This window comes from Protopterus annectens, chromosome 4.part0 (genome assembly GCF_019279795.1).
Source record: "Protopterus annectens isolate FY-2018-M chromosome 4.part0, PAN1.0, whole genome shotgun sequence".
Classification (NCBI taxonomy): Eukaryota; Metazoa; Chordata; order Ceratodontiformes; family Protopteridae; genus Protopterus; species Protopterus annectens.
The window spans coordinates 1005953838-1005977713 of record NC_056733.1 but is presented as its reverse complement, the minus strand read 5'-3'; positions in this window follow the sequence as shown (position 1 = coordinate 1005977713).

The following is a 23876-nucleotide window of genomic DNA, read 5'->3' as shown; positions in this document are numbered from 1 at the left end:
ATCTGTACAGATTTAGGTTTTATTGACCTACATTTCAGTTTCAGACTTCTTACCCTTCAGAACTAACATCCAACTGCTTGACCTGTTGGAGTCTGTCTGTGTAGGTCTGGAGGGGGGCTGTTCTCCATTGCCATCAATCAGAGGCCTTAGCACAGCCTTTCTTTGTGGTCATCTACACATGTCCTGCTGGCTGAGACTGTTGTTGGGTATGTGAGCCTGGCTGACAAGCATGTGTGTGTCCTCTGGACACACATTTGGCCCACCACATGTCCTGCAGTGGGATTTGTCACCTTGTCTAGTACTGCCTACTATGTTGACACCAATATTTGCTATGGATTTCATGCTGCCCATATAGGTGTCTACTATCTGCTGCCATCCCATTCTGCCACCCAATTCCCTTGCATGCTCACATCCGTACCATAGATACAAGTAGCAGAACATACTACTCCATTCAGCAATTGATAGGGAGAGTGACTTACCTTGTGGCTGTGCCAGTATTGAGGATGGTGCTGGAGGGCTGACTATGTTGGATGTACATAGTACACTCCCTATACATGGTTAATCACAGGTAGTGTCATGTTTGGCATCCCTTTCACTGTATGTGCGTGTCAGAGAGAGGTGTCATTCCCTGGGTTACTACCGTGTCAGTGTATGTGCTATGCATTGTCTCTTTGCCAAGGCTTGGGCATATTGGGCATGCCTCCTTCTGCCTACAGGGGCAGACTTAGATTGTTCCTTATCCGAGTCAGTCTGTGCTGGCCTTGGCAATGGTGGGAGATGTGTGGCCTTGCCCCATGCTGTTCCTGCTGCAGCTGTTTCCACGGGATCATATTGTGTAGCATGGCACATACAATGGCAATTTGGGTACATGCAGCTGGGAAGTACTGCAAGGCTCCACCGGATACGTCCAGGCACTGGTACCATGATTTGAGCATCCCAAATACATGCTCTATTAGGATTCTGGTTTGTGCGTGTGCCTCATTATGGAGTTCTTGTTTGGGTGTGTGTGCATGTCTGATGGGTGTCATCAGCCACAGCTCCAGTGTGTAACCAGCATCCCCATCTTGGAGGCCATATGGGATATTCTCACTGGCAAATCTCTGGTACAGCTGCATCATATGCTAGATGTGGGAGTCTTGATAGCTTCCAGGGCTGCCAGCACACATATTTATTATAATGCCCTGGGCATCCCACACAACCTGGCAGTTGATGGTGGGGAAGCCCTTGTGGTTTATGTAGACCCTACCCCACTCACTGGGTGGTGCTTTGATGTTTATGTGCCTGCAGTCTATAGCACCTACTACCTCAGGGTATTCTGTTATTTGGTGGAAGAGACGCATATTGCTGGTCAATGCCACATGGCACTCTCCAAGTGAGAGCTTTGGAAATATATGTGCTCACTGGCATGTGCTGACATGGCATCCAGGAACTGGTGAAGTACCCTGGATGCTGATGCCTGTGAGATCCCCATGATATCCTCATTTGACCTTTGGAAGGTACCTGCAGCTTGTATTCTTACACCTACACATACCTTGGTATCCACTGGGATGGATTCCCCTCTGTTGGTTCTGTGTGTGAGATGTGGACAGCACAGCTCAACAATTGACTGCAGTAGGTCCCTGTCCACCCTATAATGCTCCACTATCTCCAGTCCATATAGCCCCTGGTAGGTTACTCTGGGTCTGTGCACTCTTCTCCTTCTCCGCCCTGTGGGTTGGTCATCAGAATTCTCATCCTCATCACCTTCAACCTCTTCCACATATTGATTTATGAGAGCAAAAGCAGCCCCTATCATTTTGTTGCTTTTGTTAGGTAAAATTTCCCCGTTTGTGTACACCGGTGGTGTAGAGTTTGTGGGAAAAACCAAAGTGAAAGGTGTTTGTATATAGTAGTGTGCTGGGCTGGGCTGCTGCCTGTGTAATTGGCTGATTCTGATGCATTTCACCTGACAGCTATGCTAGTTCTCCTTGATTACCTTCCTACTGCTGTTTTCCCATCCCATTGCCTTCCTGTTTAAGACCCAAGGCGCGCAGCGCAAACCCAGTGTTCATATGTTAACGGAGCTGCTATTTCCTGTTGTTTGGGGGGGGGTTTGGTTTAAAACCCTGTGTGTGGTACATACACCCATTTAGGCAATGTAAACACTGCTAGGCAGCCTCAGACACACCCCCTTCTGTAGCTGTGCTTAGCTAAGGGCAAACATGGCCCACAGAGCTCCAATAAGGTTACAGCATGCATGACACACCCCCTTATGAAGTCATATAGCTCTTAGGCTTACACCATGGTATTACTGCACCTACATGGTTGGGTGCAAGCTACCACTGAGGGGAAATCTGTGATTCAGTAACATTCCCCTCATTTGCATAGAATTGACTGCTAATGCATGGTTACAAAACCGACACTCAGCCTTCCCCTTTAGCAACCAGTGATTCCATGGTCTTGTTTTGTTATGCATGCTATTGTCTATTATGGCAAAATGATGATTTTGGTTTAAAAGTTTATTTCCAACTCTTTTTATTATTTTCGGGCCAATCCCGTTTGCGCACCACTGCCCTATGCTTAAATGATCAAAATCGCCCAAAAACTAGTTATTATTTTATAATTTTGAAAGCATTTTTCATGCCTATGGCCATATTATTGGCCTTTGACATGCCTAACCCTTATAGTACATGCTTTTTTACAAGCTGTCATGCCTTTGTTTTGTACTTGCCAGAAATTTATTCAGCTACTGGCTGAATACATTTCTCCAGTCTACACTATTCCTGCATGGATGCCTGCCTGCTTCATGGATCACTAATTTACCTCATTTGCAAGGTTTTACCAGAAAATGAGGTAATTAGCATACAGGGGCTGTGTCCATGCAGAAATAGTGCAGGAGCACTTGTGCACATCCCGGGCGCTCATTCCTGGATCCCACATCAGCCATATTGCCCGCAGCAGCTCTTGTGCTATTCCTGCATGCCGTGCAGAGCTTGCTGAATCCTGGGGAATATAACTGCTGCAGTAGCTGTTGTTCAACAACCTACAAGTCATTCAGAATCAGAGATATTACAATATGTAGCATTCTGTTTTTCCTTTTCTTTTTTTGTGGGGTATGTTTGCAGGATACCTATGTTATCCCTTCTGACATCAACCAGTACAAGTCTGACCTTCCAAAATGTCTAATAATGTCATATTGTTACAGCCTACACATCCAGATTTATCACAACAGGATGACAATCAAATGGGGTCCAATGCAGGAAAATTAATTAGGCTCCCACAAACCATACAGATATCACATTACTTGTCTTTTTCTCCTCAGTTTCCATAAAACACTTTTCAAACCTGTCAGTATGCATACTATTTTACAATTATCACAGTGACTGGGATGTCATTGAAAACTTTTATTTCAAGTTTTACAGCTAAAACACTGATTGATATATTCTAAACAAAACAAAATATCCTCACACTGAAAACAGACAGCATAAGAAATGGTAAACTTCTCCTTATTTGAAATTCACATTTAGTAAAAATGCAACTCATTAAACTGCTAGAGACATCCTGGGATTCAGAATTAAACTGCCTATAGGTTCATAGGTTCATAGGTAGGTACTAGGCTATCTGCTCAAAGGCATTTATAAGCCTAGCCAGAATGTGTTGGGTTTCTCCACCCCCTTAGATTAGTTCCCTATGCCTCTGTCCAGCAGAACCACTGAAGTGATCCCCGAGGTAAACTTTTTGTTTCCCATCCACTCGTCAAGGTTTCTTTTGAAGAGTGTTAGCGAGGAGCTCTGCCTAATGTAGATTGGGATCTTGTTCCAAAGCATGGGAAGTCTCTGGGACAGGAATCTATCCCTCCAGCATGTCCTATTTATTGTTGTGATGAGGTTTAGATCCCTAGAGCATGTGGCTCAAGGGGATAAGGTTTTCTTTAGATGGAGCAGGTCCATCAATTCTGGGTTGGACATGGCCTTGTATGTCAGGCAGAGATCACCTCTGAGTAGGCAGTATGCAACCGAGTACAGCTGGAGTTTCTTTAGTCGAGCTGCATAGGGCATCTGTTTGAGGCCAGTGATCCTCTTGGTGAGGTACTTATGTGGTCTTTCCAGCTGTTGCAGGTGTCTTGTAAGGTACATCCCAAATGGGACATTGTACTCCATGATGGGTCTGATGAGTGATGAGTAGAGGGGCACAATGACCTCTTTTGATCTGGATGCAAACCCTTTTGTGATTAGGTGGGCCACATAGAAAGATTTTCTAACCGCTTTGGCAATGTGATTATCAAAGGTGAGATTACTATTTACTTTGGTCCCCAGATCCCTTATTACGTCTTCCATATTTAGGGGACTACCACCTATGTGGTAGTTTGTGGGTACCTTGTTTTTTCCAAAGTGGATGACTATGCACTTTTTGGCATTTAGCTTGAGGCCAAGATTTTGACCACAGGTATCCGTCTCAGTGATACCCTTTTGGAGGATGTCTGTGTAAGCCAGAGAGTCAATTATAGCCATTAATTTGCAGTTGTCTGTGAACTTGGTCAGCCATAGTCCTCCTGTGCTTGCCTGTACCTCTGAGAAGTATATGCCGAACAGGAGGGGTCCTAGGACTGAGCCCTGGGAAATGCCACTCATAACCGGTTTAGAGTTGGAACTAGCTCCCACAACTCTCACCATGTGGGTTCTGTCCATGAGCCAGTTGGCAACCCATCTTCTGACATAGGAGTCAATGTTCAGACTGGTGAGCTTGTCTATAATACCAGAATGGGGAATGGTGTTGAAGGCCTTAGCGAAGTCTAGGTAGGCTGTGTGTACCACCGTTCCCTTGTCTATAGCTTTGTTAACTGTCTCAAAGAAGTCCACCAGGTTTAGGAGGCATGATCTGCCCTTAACAAAGCCAAACTGGGTAGGGTCCAGTGTTTGTAGATTCCCAATGTCTATGTTAATGAGTTTCATGATGATGCGCTCCATAGCCTTGCAGACCAAGCTAGTCAGGCTTATAGGGCGATAGTTCCCAGGGTCTATTGTGGCTCCACCTTTGTGGTGTGGAATAACCATTGCTGTGCATTGCTCTGTGGGTACATAGCCTGTGGAGAGGCTGAGTTTGAGCAGCGTGTTTAGGTGAGGGGTTAGTTCATCTTTGAGCTTGTGTAGGACACAGCCTGGGACACCATCCGGTCCCACTGATGCTGTATTTTTGGCTTTGGAGAGGGCTGTTTTAACCTGAGTGTTTGTGATTTCAGGGACTCTACATTCTTCTGGTATGGTTATGGGCCCTTTTGGGGATCTGCCAGGATGTTGGCGATATTGGTCAATTCAGTATATTTTGTGCCATACTGCACTAACTCCAAGCAGATCTGAGCATTGCCACTTAGATTCTTGACATAGCTAAAGTAAAGTATTACTTAGCAGCTATATGAAGGATGCAGGAATTCAACAGATAAATGTCTGTGTAATACATTTGCTAGCAGCCTGGGACAGTCCAGTAGATACAAGTGTCCCTTCAGGAGTGCTGCTGGTGAAGTAAATTAGTCAAAGTCACACAGAAGACAAATGAAGGCTGAGGGAATCAAATACTATACCACAGGAAACAGCTTTTTCATACTCATAACCATAGCCTTATGCATCTGTACTAAATGCTGGACAAACTGTTGTAGTCTAAACACAATGAATTACACACCTGCATTCCTGGAAAACAAAAGCTAAATGAAAAATGCATTCATAAAGTATTAAGTTTAAACCCATTGAGATAATGCTGTCCAGTTTATTCACAGATTAATAAACACACTGTTAGAATTCAACAAAACAAGAAAGCCAAGGATCATACCAAAAGAACATGTCTCATATGATGATGTTTCTGATTAGTATGATCAGTTTTCTTCCTTTACAGCATATCTTCTTTGGTTCATAGGTAGTTATGAGGTTTACATTCCAGGGGACCATTGAGGAGCATAGCCAAAAATTTTAGTCACTTTAAAGCAGTGTGTGGTTAAGGTACTTGCTCAAGATCACACAGTAGGTAAATGAGGGCTGAGGGAATCAAACTCTGTACCAAAACATCTACCACTCGCAGAGTTAGTCAGGAATACATTTAGAATCTCAAATGCAAAAAAAAAAAAAAAAACACAGATGACTGAAAGATTGGCCATGGAAAGTCAAAACACTGAATGCCAAATGACTTACAAAAGAAATGCTATGTAGGGTATGGCAAGCCTCCCTGCATCGGCACACATCCTGCTATTGATATATGCCAACTGTGAGATCACACAAGAGTGGGAAGGGAAAGCCCCAGTCCCCACTGTAGCACAATCTCACACCAGTTATTAGCTTTTTTAGTACTTCTGTTGCAGTTAGTATTCTGTGGTTGATCTTCTGTGGTTGATCTTCTGGTCATCAGTATTTTTTTCACTTGGGTTTCTAAATGTATCCCTCTTACCCTCTGTGTCAATTATGACTAAAGTACAAAGGCAGAGGAAGGATTCAGCCTCAGTACCCTTGATATAGGAAAGAACAACATTTACCCACTACACTAACTCACACGTTGCAAGTTAAATAATGGGATTCGGGAACCAAGTATTTATCCAGGTAAGTAGATAGATGTGACCATCGAGTATAGTCTGCTCAAAGTTACACAGCAGGCAACTGGAGGTGAAAGGGTTCTAACCCTGTACCTTTGACAATAGGAAGCAATTCGTTAATATGACACAGAACTGTGTAACAGGTGACATTGTTGACTGACTGTAAATCTCAGTAACGTTTAACCTTCGGTGATTTATCAGAAAATAAAGAAATATGTGAGTGTCTGTCAGCACAGGGGGTTAAGGCAAAATGCTCTTGATGAGCTGCTTGTTGCAGTAAAGAATGCAGTGCTTGAGTCTGTCTACCTCAATGTCTGTAATGTGTGACTCTGAGTAAGCCACGTAATCAGGTAGTGCTCCTGTGATGGATAACACTTACCATCTAATGGCTGACTGCTGTTTTAATAATAGTGACTGATCTAATAGAATGCCACCCCCACCAAACACATACGTACTTACTTGTAAGAAGGAGATCGTGAGATCGTTCCTGTTATTCCCAGTCTCTTGCTGTAGTCATTCTCTCTCTCTCTCTCTCTCCCACCAGCAGTGGGTAGGTAATTCATTCCCTCTCTGCAATTTAAAGCAGCTGAACTGACTCACCCTCTATTTCCACCCATGTGAAATGATGCATGCTACTTCCTGTACCATTTTACAGTTTGTGTGGGGTGTGGGTGGAACCTATATAGGTTCATAGGTTCATAGGATGATACTAGGCTATTGGCCAAGAGGCCCTTATATGCCTAGCCAAGAATTTTGCCCATGTTCCCACAAAGTCAGCACCTGTTTCCTGTTTTCCTGGTCAGGAACATCTGTGGTTTCCCTAGCTGCTACATATGCTTGGTGAGATACATGCTGAAGGGAGCATTGTACTTGATAATGGGTCTGATAAGCGAGGAGTACAGAGATGTTATGATCTCATTTTTCCTGGATGAAATACCCTTATTTATGAGGTGGGCCATGTAGAAAGTCTTCCGTACAATGGAAGCAACGTGGTGCTCAAAAGTCAGGTTGCTATCAACGTGGGTGCCCAAGTCCTTCATGACTGATTGCATGCTTAGTACATTGTTTTTAATGTGATAATTAGTGGGGATGCCATTGTCTTCCAAGGGGATAATGATGCATTTCTTGGCATTCAGTTTGAGACCATGCTTTTAGCACCAGTCATTAGTTTGGGTAAGGCCCTCTTTGAGGATGTTCACATCATTAGGGGAATTTAAGACAGCTCCCAGCTTGCAGTCGTCTGCAATCTTGGTCAGCCATAAACCACTGGTTTTGGCTTGCACCTCAGAAAAGTATATCCCAAACAGTAGAGGCCCCAAGACTGATCCTTGGGGTATGCAACTCATTACGGGTCTACTACTAGAGGTGGCTTCCCCTATTTTGACTGAGTGGGTTCTATCAATGAGCCAATTATTTACCCATCTGGTAACATGTGGGTTGATACCTAGCTGGGAGAGTTTATCTATTATGCCCGAGTGGGGAATAGTGTTGACGGCTTTGGTTAGGTCAAGGTAGGTAGGTGGTATGTACTGTCTTCCCCTTGTCCCTGGCTTTGGTGACTGTTTTGAATAAGTCAACCAAGTTTAACAGGCATGCTCTCCATTTAACAGGCATGATCTCTCTCAGAAGAGAGACAGAGTATTTAGGTAATGGAGACTAAAAGCATTCTACTTCCTGTGTGTGTTAGTTTCTGTACAATGCTAACTTGTGTGGGGGGTGGAACTTGCATCAGAAGAGAGAGTATCCTGTATATATCATTTTATTGGCTACCCATTTGTTCCCTATGAAGCTGTGGGCCCTTGATGACCACCCATATTGCCCCTATTATAATCTGTCACTGCTTATGAATGTCTGAGAAGACATTGAACACTTCATATACTGTTTTCTACTAGGAATGCTGAAACCCCCAAATTTCCCTCCATTACTTCTAATTGTAAAACAAAACAATAAAAGCAATAATTTACAAAAGAACACCCTTTAATTTATTTATTTTTATCAGTTACAGATTATTCATTAAAAAGGCTATGATTAATCCATGACTCATGCAGATTAAACTGTGAGAAGGCTTAGGTAAAAAACGCTTAAGAAACCGTAGTTGCCACTGTCAATAAAAGATTAAGGAGTGACTTCTGTACAGCTTAATACTATATATACTTTTCTTAAGTGTAACTTTCATTTTAATTGAAATGTCCTCTTTTAAAAGTCTTTAGCCATAGATTTAGCCATCTAAGAGCTGCAATATGTAAATGTACTTGAGGTCTACTGATGAAAAAAGTCATAACAAGTCTTGTGGGGGAATAAAGAAAAAATAACATGTCAACAGTAATCCTACTGTCTAATGGCTGATTACAGTTTTAATAATAATGAGTTATCAAACAAAACACACACACACACACACACACACACACACACACACACACACACACACACACACACACACTCACGCACACATGCACACACGCGCACACATGCACACACACACACCCATACACACACACACACACACACACACACACACACACACACACACACACACACACACACACACACACACACACACACACACACACACACACACACACACTCATGCACACATGCGCACACACACACACACACACACACACATACCCATCCACACACACACACACACACACACACACACACACACACACACACACACACACACACACACACACACACACGCACACACACACGCTCACACGCACACACGCACACACACATGGACACTTAATTTAAAGAAAGAAATGTTGGAATGGATGAAAGATGCTTAAGGTTGTGCCTTTAAAACCTGCCTTACAAAAAAGGCGGGTAGTGTATTGAATGTTGATTGGTTGCCTAAAGATTTAAAATGTAGAGTTTCTTTTATTCTAATTGTCTGATGAAGGGTTGTTGTACCCGAAAGCGCTCACCATCTGGATTTTATCGTTTTATTAAAGAAGAAGATTTTTCCATAGCAGTGTCTTGCCATTCATTTTGTGTTTTTGCTGCTACATTATATTTTTTGCTTGGTAAGACTTTGGCTGGAGCACAGAATTTTTTATTGACTGTTGCTGGTTTGTGTTCTATTGTGCCCAGCAGGCTATGGAAGGAGAAATGCAAAGTGTTTTGTTGGAAAAAGGGAACCACTCTGAAGAACGTCAGAGAGATGTTCCGTCTACTGAGACTGTAGATTACATGTGCCAAAAGAATCCTCTGCTTGATCTTGGTTTCATAATTAAAAGAACAGAACATGAGGTTAATAAAGTTCCAGTAGCTATGGACAAGAGATTTGAGGACTTACTACGTGATTTGAGCTTCAAAGTTGGTAGGTTACAGAGACTTAAATGGCAGACCTTCCACTTTGAGGCTTGTCAGCAATATGGGATCATACCACGGGGTATGAGAATTCTATGCATGCCAACTCAGGGTGATCGTTACCCTGAGTTACTAGCACAATGGCAAGCATTGAATATTGAAACCAGTTTCAAGTATATGGATTTGATTAATAAGTTTTTTGCACCGGAGATGTTGGGGCTGCAGAAGGAAGTGGAAGCGTTACAAAACAAGTTGACAACTGACTTTAAAGAAAGCGATCATCTCATAAGACTCAATGCTTTATTATGTGACCTGAAAGACAACAATGAGAGGCTACGGGGTCACAAAATAAGCAAGTTAAAACGTGATTTTGAGGATTTCTCGTCAGGCAATATCTTTGTCTGGCCGAGAAACAAAGGGTCCTCATCCACAGCTCACGCAAGCGTGCCCGGCAATACAGTCAGACGGCAGCAAAGTGGAAATACTGAAAGGGGACGTAAGGAGAAATTTAATACAGGAGCGATGCCAACTACTCCTGAGGTACTGATAACATCGCAACCAACTACTCCTGAGGTACTGACAATATCGCAAGCAGCAATTTTAAATAAAGGGGATGTTATACAGGATAGTTCATTCACTAATCAGTTCTTACTAAAGGAAGGTTTGTCTGCATCAGTTGAGGGATCCGTTTCTACGACATCAGATACGAACTGTACAATTGAACCTTTACCGGATGATTTTAAAGGGAAGGGAGCAAGACCTAAAGTGTTGCAAGGGCGGCAACATTTTTTCGAGAAGCTACCAGCTCCGGTGAGAAAACGAGGAGCTTGGAAGAGGTCATTGAGCGAGGGGAGGGATCCAAACAAAAGGCGGAAGGTCCTGGACTGACTGATTTTGATTCTTATGGTATGGTACATAATTTATCAGCATATATTTTAAATGAAGATGAACTATTTGTTCTTAACAAAGGTCTGACCTTTGTGCCTGGGAGGGCCAGCGTTTTTAATGAAATTATTATGGACATTATGTTGTTTTGTAGGGGTTTGGCGCTCAAATGTATGTACAACAATGATAATAACAATTTAACTGATGTAAATGCTGTTAAAATGTTGAAAAAACCTAGTACTTATGTACCGCCTTTTACTCCAGCGATGAATTTGTTTATCAATAGCTGTGAGAGAGACTTGCTGAACTATTTTGAAAAAGGTGAATTTAACAAGTTTTTTAATCTCACCAGAGAACAGCAAGCAGCTCTGAGAACTCTATCTAATAAACAGGATATAGTTATCAAAAAGGCAGACAAAGGAGGGGCTATAGTGGTTATGGATACTGAGGAATATAATTTTAAACTGCTAGCCTTACTGTCTGATAAAGCCACCTATATTCCTATTAATCCAACCACAATAGCAAGAATAATAGAGGGGGTACATAAAGAGCTTAAGAAACTCAATTTTGAAATGTTGATTGATGATGATTTATTCAGGTTTTTGAAGATAGAAAAGGCAACCACTCCCATTTTTAAGGCTTTACCAAAGATACATAAATCACCCAGTGACCCACCCTTTAGACCCATTGTATCGGGTCGAGGGTGGGTCACTGAAAACATATCTATATGGTTAGAATTCACACTAAGACCATTTGTAGAAAGAATATCGACTATACTACAGGATACTAAAGGTTTTTTACAAGTAGTGAGAGAATTTGAACTAAAGAGTGAGTACAACCAAACAATAATGGTTACTCTAGATGTTCAAAGCCTTTTTACTGTGATTAGTAACAGTTATGGCATACAAGCCATAGAACATGTATTATTAGATATGGGTGAGGAATTACACAAAGTGAAGTTGGTTACTATTTTACTATCATTAGTCCTGGAGAATAATGTATTTTTGGGGGGCCAACAAGCTTATAGGCAGGCACAGGGGGTAGCCATGGGCACCCCCTGTGCCAACACTTATGCCAACCTGGTCCTTTTCTTTTGGGAGAGAGAGGCTATATTTAACAATAAAGATTGGAAGCAGTATATAGGAGCATATACTCGTTTCGTGGATGATGTTTTTATATTTTGGCAAGGAACTGAAGATATGTTATATAGGTTTATAGAATACCTCCACTCAACAACTACATTCCTTAGATTTAGTTTAACACATTCTAAAGTAAAAATAGACTTTTTAGATGTAAGGATAGAACGCACCCAGTTAGGATTTTCTTCCAGTTTATTTAGGAAAGATTGCTGGAGGAATCATCTATTGTGTTTTGATAGCATGCACCCCAGGTTCATGTTTCCCAATATAGTACAGGGCCAGGTTTGTAGAACATCAAGGTTGTGCCTGGATGATGAACATTATAAAAGTGAGATAGAGGGGTTGAAAACATGCTTTAATGAGAGAGGTTATGATGAGAGAATGGTTAATAGGGTAGTGGATTCTAGTTCAAAGAAAAGAACAAGTAGTTATAAACCTTGGCTGAAACAAAATAGGACTAATGAAGTTGCCATACGACAACATAGGAGATGTAATGACAACAGGCTATATTTTACATATAGTAGTAATATTAATGATATAAAGAAAATAGTAGATAAAAATTGGAATATATTGAGAAGTGATGCCAGGTTATATGATATGTTGGGCCCTAGACCTAATATTGGCTATAGACGGAACACAAACCTGAAGGACTTACTTTGTAGAGAAAAATCTATGTCCACACAAAGATCTTTTATGGATAAACCAGGAACAGTACCATGTGGTTTCTGTAAGGCTTGTAACAGCATTAATAAGGTTTCTAGTTTTGTACACCCACTGAATGGACAACATTTTCAGTTTAAGGCTAGAGCCACATGTAGAACAGCTAATGTGGTATACCTAGCTGAGTGTTCACAATGTTCTGTGTTCTATGTAGGGATGACAAACAATATGCTAAAAGTTAGAATATTACAACATCTGAGTTCCATTAGGAACAAGGATCAGCATAATGCCCTATATAGACACTTAGTGGAGAATCCAACACATACTTTTTTGTTTAAGGCCATTGTAAATGTGAAACTAGGTATCAGAGGGGGAGATATAAAACTACTTACAGAAACACTTGAGACAAAGTGGATCATCATGTTATCTTCACATAGATATCCAGGCTTAAATGAGGTTGTGCCTTTAAAACCTGCCTTACAAAAAAGGCGGGTAGTGTATTGAATGTTGATTGGTTGCCTAAAGATTTAAAATGTAGAGTTTCTTTTATTCTAATTGTCTGATGAAGGGTTGTTGTACCCGAAAGCGCTCACCATCTGGATTTTATCGTTTTATTAAAGAAGAAGATTTTTCCATAGCAGTGTCTTGCCATTCATTTTGTGTTTTTGCTGCTACACACACACACACACACACACACACACACACACACACTCACGCACACATGCACACACGCGCACACATGCACACACACACACACATACACACACACACACACACACACACACACACACACACTCACGCACACACACACACACACACACACACACACACACACACACACACACACACACACACACACACACACTCATGCACACATGCGCACACACACACACACACACACACACACATACCCATCCACACACACACACACACACACACACACACACACACACACACACACACACACACACACACACACACGCACACACACACGCTCACACGCACACACGCACACACACATGGACACTTAATTTAAAGAAAGAAATGTTGGAATGGATGAAAGATGGTACAGAATTGAAAACAGGAAGCTCCTGGTATTGTTAAATCTGACCAGTCTTTGCAGACGAAGCCTAAATCAGTGAGCAGTTCATTCCCTTTAATGTGATGTATATCACCTTTTCCTACATTATGTGGTCTTCATCCTGTGAAAAAAAATCACTACTTTGACTAATTTCTGGTTTACTTCCTATATATTTCCAGTTTATCCTTCAATAGCAGGTAAATTCAAATATGAAGAATTTGGTAGCTAGAGAGAAAATATGAATATTGACAGAATGTTTCTTCCGACAGCTCAGAAGCAGATGTGTTTGAAAGTGGCTGTTTGAATTATGGTTTTATCAGAGCCAAATTAATCCGTTTAATGAAAATGAAATACTTCAAAAAATTGGAAAATATATCTGTTCCCACTCCTGCTAAAACATTTAGCGTTAGAAATGGAGTGTATAGAGTGGGGCATTAAGTGGCTGTGTGTGTGGTTTTGTGTCTGCCTGAGAGGGGGAGGAGAGGCAGAGTGGTTCTCACTAGTGCAAAAACAAATCCACGTGGAATGCGTTTAATTTTGTGGTAATGTCATTGTTCAGTCTGCCTTTCTGATTATTCTGTGCATCAGTTTTTAGTTTGTTAAAAATGTCTCACATATAAAAATGGTTAGAAATGAACAGAAAAATGCACACATGTTGTAAAAGTTCTAGAATATGAATTAAAACCAAGCATATTTAGATCCTATAGAAATATACCGCCACATTTGTGTAATTGTTCAGATTTTGAACTGGATTCAACAAGAATAAGCTTTTGTAATAACACAGAGTGCTAGCTGTTGGACAACCAATCAGCATTTCTGTCATCATCTAAAAGTGCATTTTGCTTTGTGGCTTCTTATTAGATTTGAGTTTGGAGTTAATCTTGAGGGATACCATTGACTGCAGTTTCCCTGGTTCAGTGATATGGTACATTCCAAGCTACAGGCTATTCCCATCTTCCTTATAAATTAATTTGGCAGTGATTTCAACAGCCCATCATTGTCTGTGGATACGTCAATACTATCGACCTCCCAAAGATAACCCAATGTCAAATACAAGTTATTTTGTTTAATGCAAAAGAAAATAGCTCCACGGGCCCCAATAATATATCTGGTTGACTTCTGGCCAACATTAAGCAAAATCACATATTATTTCAAAAATGTTTCTCTGCTGGCTTTGAGTTTGTCCTTAATAGGTGACAACTGGTCCGACTGATACTAGTTCCTCTCCGAAACGCTGAACACGTGCTCAGTTCTGGGACTGGTGTGATACTCAGTTGGAGCATATGTAGCAGTATCACATTTGTGGGAAAATAGTTTCAGCCACTTGCTGTGAATGGAGAGAGATGTTTAAGATACAGACTGTGACTAACAACTTAGGTCTGATGTTGATGGAAACTTCTCTGATCTAGTTTCAATATAAGCCTCTCTTTTTACCAATACATTTCCACACTAGTAAGAAAGATCTTTGGTATGGTTCACATCATGCTAAGATGAATTTCAGGTTACCCCGAGGATGTCATTGTGTTCCTATACTGATGTCTGTGTTACACTGACTGTCCTTATAAAATATATACTTCAGCTAGAGAGGGAACAACAGTTCATTTCTAAGAATACGGATGGGATTTGAAACCTGAATTACTCAGATAGGCTAAAAGAACAGCCCATATTCTCAGTCTTGTATTGCCTCCAGAGCTATGCACCATGTTCTGGGGTATGGAAAGTTTACTTTTATTTCAGATCATTTGTCTTCAAAGAATAGAAACGATGCTAACATGTAAACAAACAATGTCAACCTAAAAATCTCACAGCAATATCCCCCAATATCTTCACACCTTTGGTCTCATTAAAGCAGAGTCTTTTTCTTTCCACCATTAAAGAACTTCTGTCTAAGCTTCCCAAAGCCTGCTATACTTTAGGCCTTGTGCCAGCTCAGGAAACTATGAAATTTTGAACGCTGCAGAGAGACAGTCAGCAGTGAAACAAAGAACTATATGCTGATAACATAAGTTAGTAGCTGATATATTCATATGTAGTCATGCTAAATCCTGCAAACCCATTTTTGAATAGCATCGTATTTGCTTGTTTATAGTTGTGCACAATGCTGAGGTACCCAGATCAGCTGTGAAATAATCCTCAACTGGCCAAAATGCATAGGTTCATAGTTTCATAAGCAAGTACAAAGCAATTGGTCTGCAGGCCATTTCAAGCCTAGCCAAAACTTATGTTCAAAATTTCCCTGTAAGCTCAAGAAAGGCAAGATAAGATAGGCCAAGAGATCATTTGAGGTTGACAATCCATTTATCTAGATTTACATTGAAGGTGGCAAGGGTGCTGCTCTGCTTGAGATGAAGTGGAAGTTTGTTCCAGAGGTGAGGGATACATTTTGGGATATGAATCTATCATGCCAATGTGTCTTATTTATCTGACGGTGAAAGTTTAGTTCCTTTAACAGAGTACTCGGGGCAGCATTAGTTCTGTGAGGGAATAGGAAATCAAATATGGTTAGATCTTTCGTGGCAAAAAAGGCTAAACCTAGATCTCCATAGAGGAGTCTGCAGGGGAGTGAGTACAGAGAAAGGGCTACCAGTCTCTCCTGATAACTAAGATTTTTGAGGCCACTGATCTTTTTTGTTATGAATCTCTGTGCTCCCTCAAATTATGGGACGTGTTTAGATAAATACATGCCAAAAGATGCATTATATTTAATAATGGGTCTGATAAGATATGAGTAAGGGGGAATTAAGATTTTTTGGATCTAGTGGAGATGCCTTTGGAAATTAGATGGGTCAGATAAAAGGCTTTACAAACTGCTGTGGAGACATGATGGTCAAATTATAAGGAATTATCAACAAGAGTACCCTGATCCCTTACAACTGTGTCTGATTAGAGGGTGCATCTCCTAAACGATAAGTGAAACTGTTTTGTTTACCAAAAATGAGCTATGCCAATTTTTTTACATTGACCATTGTCCTTGCACCAAATGTTAACATGGTCTAAGCCATGATGATACAATTATGAGTAAGTTAAAGTTTGAATAACAACACCCAGTTTACAGCTATCTACAAACTTAGTTAACCACAGACCTGAAGTTCTGGCATAATGGTCTGATAAATATATGCCAAATAGGAGAGGGCCCAAAACCTAGCTCTGTGGTACACCATTGGTAACTGTTTTGCTTTTGGGAAGTGGCACCTAGGACTCTAACAATATGGGTTCTGTCAGACAACCAGTTAACTATCCATCAAACAATATAAGGATTTATATTCAGAATTACAAGTTTATCAATAATGTTTGCATGGAGAATAGTGTCAAAGCCCTTGGCCGGGTCTAGATATACTGTATGTACTGCATAACCATGGTAAATTGTTTCAGTTACTTCTTCAAAAAAATAATGAGGTTAAAGAGGCAGGACCTTCCTTTGATAAAGCCATATTGATGAGGGCTCAGGGTTGAGAGATTTCCAATGTCCAGATTAATGACATATGAGATAATGTGCTTCATAGTTTTACATTTGAGGCCAGGAATACTAATGGGCCTATAGTTACCAGGGTCTGTGCTTGTACCACCTTTGTATAATGGCATTACAATAGCTGTTTTCCAGGCTTCAGGAATGTAACCAGTGGAGAGGCTTGGAGTATAGGGGTTATGTAGGGGTTCAGAAAGGCCATATTTGGCATTAATAATCTGGCAAGTTGGTATGTTGTCAAGGCCCATGGATGAAGTATCCTTAGGTTTTGAAAGTGCTGAGAGAACCTATTCCATAATGAAAGGAGGTGCCTGGGATTGTGGAACCTGTGGGATAGCTGTAACTGTAGGTACAGCAAAATTTGCTCTAAATTAGTTAGCTAGGTCCCTAGGGTATTAGCTCTTTCCTTTGGATTGGAGAGAGGGCAGTATTATTGTGGACTAGCTCCTAACACTGTTAGCTGTTAGTTCTTAACTTCTTCACAGAGTTCAGAGGGATTTGAAGCTATTTTTGGTTTTAGTGGCTATTTTAAGTTCATACTCATCTTTGAACTTCCTAATGGTTCCCTTACGCTCTTTCTTAGTTTGTTCATGTGTGGTCTTAAGGAAGGTAGAATGAGACCTTTTATACGTATTAAGCAATTTCTTTCTTTTACTATATAATTTACTTATATAGGTATTCCATCACAGGGGGATTGTTTTAAAATTGATCATTACTGTATATTTGATGCAGATAGGGACTGCCTCATCAATACAACTATTTAAGATGGAGCAGAAGTCAAATGCATAGGAAGCATCTTTATTAACCAAGATAATTACTCTGGCTCTAAAGTACAGACAACTCAGAGATGAATATTATAAACCAGAAAGCCCTCTACACAGGACTATAAGAAAGCTCACTTTGACAAAAATACCTGCTTTAAATTCACTGAAAGCATGTAAGACATGTTCTTATATGTGCAATGATGATCACTGAATCCAGTTTTATGAAATGGTCCACACCGGCTTGCACACACTATCCCTGAGAAAGATGCTTCACAAACTGTTATTGTGTAGCATGAAACAAGGGCTCATATATTCCAGTCTTCTTATTTGTAAAATAAGCATATGGCAGGAAATAGGTTTATTTGTCTAGTAGCCAGTTTTCACATAGTCAACATAACTGTGATGGTACAAATCCAATTTTTGAATAGGTGCTTTCATTGCATGGACAGTCAGGAAGAGGAAAACATGAAACTAATTACAAACTTATTTATTTGTCTTTGTTGACCTGGAAAGTCTGACTTGGCAGAGCCGAATTTCAGTGGAACCCGAGGGAGAAAAGCTCCATTATAGTACATTTTTATTAACAAGTGAATTTCAGACAGTTCTCGGAAAAACAACAGTTACATTTCTCAGAAAAAAAAAACAATTACAAGACAGTAAAGTATTTATATCAACAGTTATAAGTCTATACAATTCAGATGGCTGTAAGATGTAAAGAAAGACATAGATTCCATTTATTTTATTTATTGAGCAAATGACTTGCACTGTAACAACACCACATTAACCACACAAAGTGGCTTCTGCTATGAAGAATCAGCAAATGCCTTTTTGGGAGAGGAGGGTGAGATACACACGTACACACACACACACACACACACACACACACACACACACACACACACACACACACAGACACACACACACACACACACACACACACACACACACACACACACACACACACACAGACACACACACACAGACACATATGTACACACACACACACACACACACACACACACACACACACACACACACACACACACACACACACACACACACACAGACACATATGTACACACACACACACACACACACACACACACACACACACACACACACACACACACAGACACACACACACAGACACATATGTACACACACACACACACACACACACACACACACACACACACGCGCACACACACACAAGCTCATCCAGTCAAATAACTGCACTTTGACTTCCAAAATTCTGTCTGCAGGAAAATAAATAAGCACTGAATGTTAAGAATGAAAATTTTAAATGCATTTGCTAAAAAACTGATTTCAGATAATCCTACTACAACACCAAACTATGACTTCATCCGCATGCAACTGCACAGATGCATTGCATGGTCATAGGCACAAAGTCAAGACTTCAAAAATGAGCAAAAACACATTGAATACAACTGTGAAAGGAAGAGACAGAGTCGAGGGGAGGGCGTCAGCACAGCGGTAATGTCTAAGGAAATGAACTCGAGCAAGGAAAATGGTTGTAACTTCCAAACATTCAGCAGGGCAGTGGGAAACACCAAGCCAAGACTAAGAGAAGCTTTATGAATTGCAGTGGTTATCTAGCATAACATTCAGCATGCCATCCTCCTTCCCCCTGTCAGTTATTGTATTTTGGAAAGACAGACACCTTTGATATGAATAATATAAAAAATAGAAAAGCTCTAATGTATATCAGATTGGACTGCAGATGAACAGTTATATAGATTGTTACAAATTAATTCACAAGGACTTGCAATTGCTAAATTACCACCAACAGTTAATGGAGTCACAAAATGTTAAGTATTGTGTTTTGCAGACATGTTCACTCACTGTTGAATTACTTATTCTAGTATCATCTACTTTTTACACCATTGCCTCACTTCCTAACCATGATTGTATAGCAAAAGCTGACATGTTTTCCTTACATCACATATACCCACCAGTACTTCTAACAGATGGTGCTGGCCCTAACGTTTGGTGATGGCCCTAACGTTTGGTGCTGGCCCTAACATTTGATAGCTTGTTACAGTAACAGTCAGCTGTCTGACATGTTTATATTCCACAGGAACAGTAACGGGTGCTTCTGCATCTGATACTATTATTAATGGCCACTTAAGATGACAGTGTACTCTATGTTTTACATTTCAAATCAGTTCAAATACAGTTATCATTGATAATGCACTGTTAGGGCACTACATTTCTATTTTGATTCTATGTAATTTCAGCTGCTAACAAGTAGAAGGGAATATTGCAGTATTTAAAACCGAATTGCTGTATTGTTGTGTGCTCAGCTGTCTTATCCATGCCATGGCTGCAGTGCACAGAGCACTGTGATTATACACCAAAAAAGACAAGCTTGTTAAGCACTTTTTTGATGCCAGAAAGGTGCTTAACAAACCAGCCCTCAAAGTTCTGTAAAGGCCTAGTCTCATGAAGGACAATGTACCAAAAATGGTAAACAGACATAAAGTTGTCAGTAAGTACTTGTGAAATCATTAAGTACATATATAAGCCATAAAAATGGCTTCCCTCAAGAAATTATAGCAAATGTTTATTTATTTACTTACGTATTGACATTTGATTGTCGGGAAAGTCTGACTGGGTAGGAGCCCATTTTCAGCAAAGGTCTGGGGAAAAAGCTCGAAAATATTACAAAACATTTTAATAACAATAATTTTACAGTCTTTAAAAATATAATGTAATCACGAATAAAAAACTTCTCAACACTGAAACACGGCCCAGTATATATAGTTAATGACTATAAACATACAGTCAAAAGGCACATGACCAACTAAATGAAAAACTTTTATTGTGAGTGTTTTTGCGACTCAATCACTTCATCAGACAATTATGACAATTAACTAATTCGTACATAAAGGAACAAAAATCAATTAAAAACTTAAAATTAACTAATGAATGAAACAACATCACATATCACCAAGCAACCATTATTACCTTAAATTACATAATGCGGGCATCTAAAAATCACTTTCTTCTTAATCTACGTCCCTTCAAATGGGCTTTAAAGAAATATATCATTCAGGCCCTTCCCAAAATGTGATCTAAGTTTCAAAAGCCACACTAATTCAGCTCTTTTGGTTTCATTTATAATGCCCCCCAAGGTATGCATCTCACCTTCCTGCAACATATGCTTCGCTATCATAAATATATGAAGGTGCTGAATGGTTATATAATAATAATCATTATATATATATATATATATATATATATATATATATATATATATATATATATATATATATCATCATCTTCTTTTGGCTGTTCCCATTAGGGGTCACCACAGCAGATCATCTGTTTCCATTTCTTCCTGTCCTCTGCATCTTGCTTTGTCACACCAACTACCTGCATGTCCTCTCTCACCACATCGATAAACCTTATCTTATGCCGTCCTCTTTTCCTGTTACCTGGTAGCTTCATCCTTAGCATCTTTCTTCCAATATACTCAGCATCCCTCCTCAGCACATGTCCAAACCAACGTAATCTTGCCTCTCTGGCTTTGTCTCCAAACCTTCTAACCTGGGCTGACCCTCTAATATACTTATTCCTAATCCTGTCCACCCTCGTCATACCCAGTGCAAATCTTAACATCTTTAACTCTGCCACATCCAGCTCTAACTCCTGTCTTTTTGTCAATGCTACCGTCTCCAACCCATATAACATAGCTGATCTCACTACCCTCTTGTAGGCCTTCACTTTCACTCTTACTGGTACTCGTCTGTCAGAAATCACTCCTGACACTCTTCTCCACCCACTCCATCCTGCCTGTACTCTCTTCTTCACCTCTCTTCCACACTCACCGTTACTCTGAACTATTGATCCCAAGTATTTAAACTTATCCACCTTCGCCACCACTACTCCTTGCATCCTCACCATTCCTCTATCCTCCCTCTCATTCGCACACACATATATTCTATCTTAGTCCTGCTGACCTTCATTCCTCTCCACTCTAGAGCATATCTTCAACTCTCCAGGGTTTCCTCCACCTGTTCCCTACTCTCACTACAGATCACAATGTCATCTGCAAACATCATAGTCCACGAGGACTCCTATCTAATCTCATCTGTCAACCTGTCCATCACCATTGCAAATAAGAAAGAGCTCAGAGCTGATCCTTGATATAATCCCACCTCCACCTTAAACGCATCCATCACTCCCACCGCAGACCTCACCGCTGTCACACTACCCTCGTACATATCCTGTACCACTCTTACATATGTCTCTGATACTCCCGACGTCCTCATACAATACCACAACTCCTCAATAGGCACCCTGTCATATGCTTTCTCTAAGTCTATAAAAACATAATGCAACTCCTTCTGACATTCTCTGTACTTCTCCATCAACACTCTCAGAGCAAACATTGCATCTGTAGTGCTCTTTCCCGACTTGAAACCATACTGATGATCACTAATCATCACATCCCTTCTTAACCTAGCTTCCACTACTCTTTCCCATAACTTCATGCTGTGACTAATTAATTTAATCCCTCAGTAGTTACTACAACTCTGCACATCACCCTTATTCTTAAAAATCGGTACCAAAATACTTTTTCTCCATTCCTCAGGCATCCTCTCACTTTCCAAGATTTCATTAAACAATCTGGTTAGCAACTCCACTGCCATTTCACCTAAACACCTCCATGCTTCCACAGGTATGTCATCTGGACCAGCAGCCTTTCCATTCTTCATCCTCTTCATAGCTATCCTTACTAACTCCTTGCTAATCCATTGCACTTCATGATTCACTATCCCCACATGATCCAACCTTCTCTCCCTCTCATTCTCTTCATTCATCAACCCCTCAAAGTACTCTTTCCATCTGCTCAACACACTCTCCTTGCTTGTGAGTATGTTTCCCTCATTATCCTTTATCACCTTTACCTGCTGCACATCTTTACTAGCTCAGTCCCTCTGTCTAGTCAATCGGTACAGGCCCTTTTCTCCCTCCTTAGTGTCCAATCTTACATACAACTCTTCATATACCTTATCCTTAGCCTTTGCCACCTCTCTCTGCCATGCACTTCATCTCCTTATACTCCTGTCTACTTTCTTCATCTCTCTGACAATCCCACTTCTTCTTTGCCAACCTCTTTCTCTGTATACTCTCCTGTACTTCCTCATTCCACCACCATGTCTCCTTGTCATCCTTCCTCTGTCCAGATGTCATACCAAGCACCTTTCTAGCCATCTCCCTTACTAGCTCTGCTGTAGTTACCCAGCTATTTGGTAACTCTTCACTGCCACCCAGTGCCTGTCTTAATGCTTTCCTGAACTCCACATCACATTTACCCTTTTTCAATTTCCACCATTTGATCCTTGGTGCTGCCCTTACAATCCTCCTCCTCTTCTTGATCACCAACATCATCCTAAAAACCACCATCCTATGCTGCCTAACTACACTTTCCCCGTTCACCACTTTACAGTCTCCAATCTCCTTCAGACTGGCCCTTCTACATAAGATATAATCCATCTGTGTGCTTCTTCCTCCACTCTTGTATGTCACCCTATGCTCCTCCCTCTTGTTAAAATACATATTCACCACAGCTATGTCCATCCTTTTCACAAAATCCACTACCATCTGACATTTTGCATTTCTTTGCTTAACACCATACCTACCCATCATTTCTTCATCCCCTCTGTTCCCTTCACCAACATGCCCATTGAAATCTGCTCCAATCACCACTCTCTCACCCTTCGGTACAGTCATCACCACTTCATCCAACTCACTCCAAAATTTTTCTTTCTCATCCATCACACACCCAACTTGTGGAGCATATGCATTAACAACATTCATCATTACACCATCAATTTCCAGCTTCATAAACATCACTCTATCCGACACTCTTTTCACCTCCAAAACACTCTTAGCATACGGTTCCTTCTGGATAACTCCTATGCCATTTCTTCTCCTGTCCACACCATGATAAAACAATTTGAACCCCATCTCCGATACACCTAGC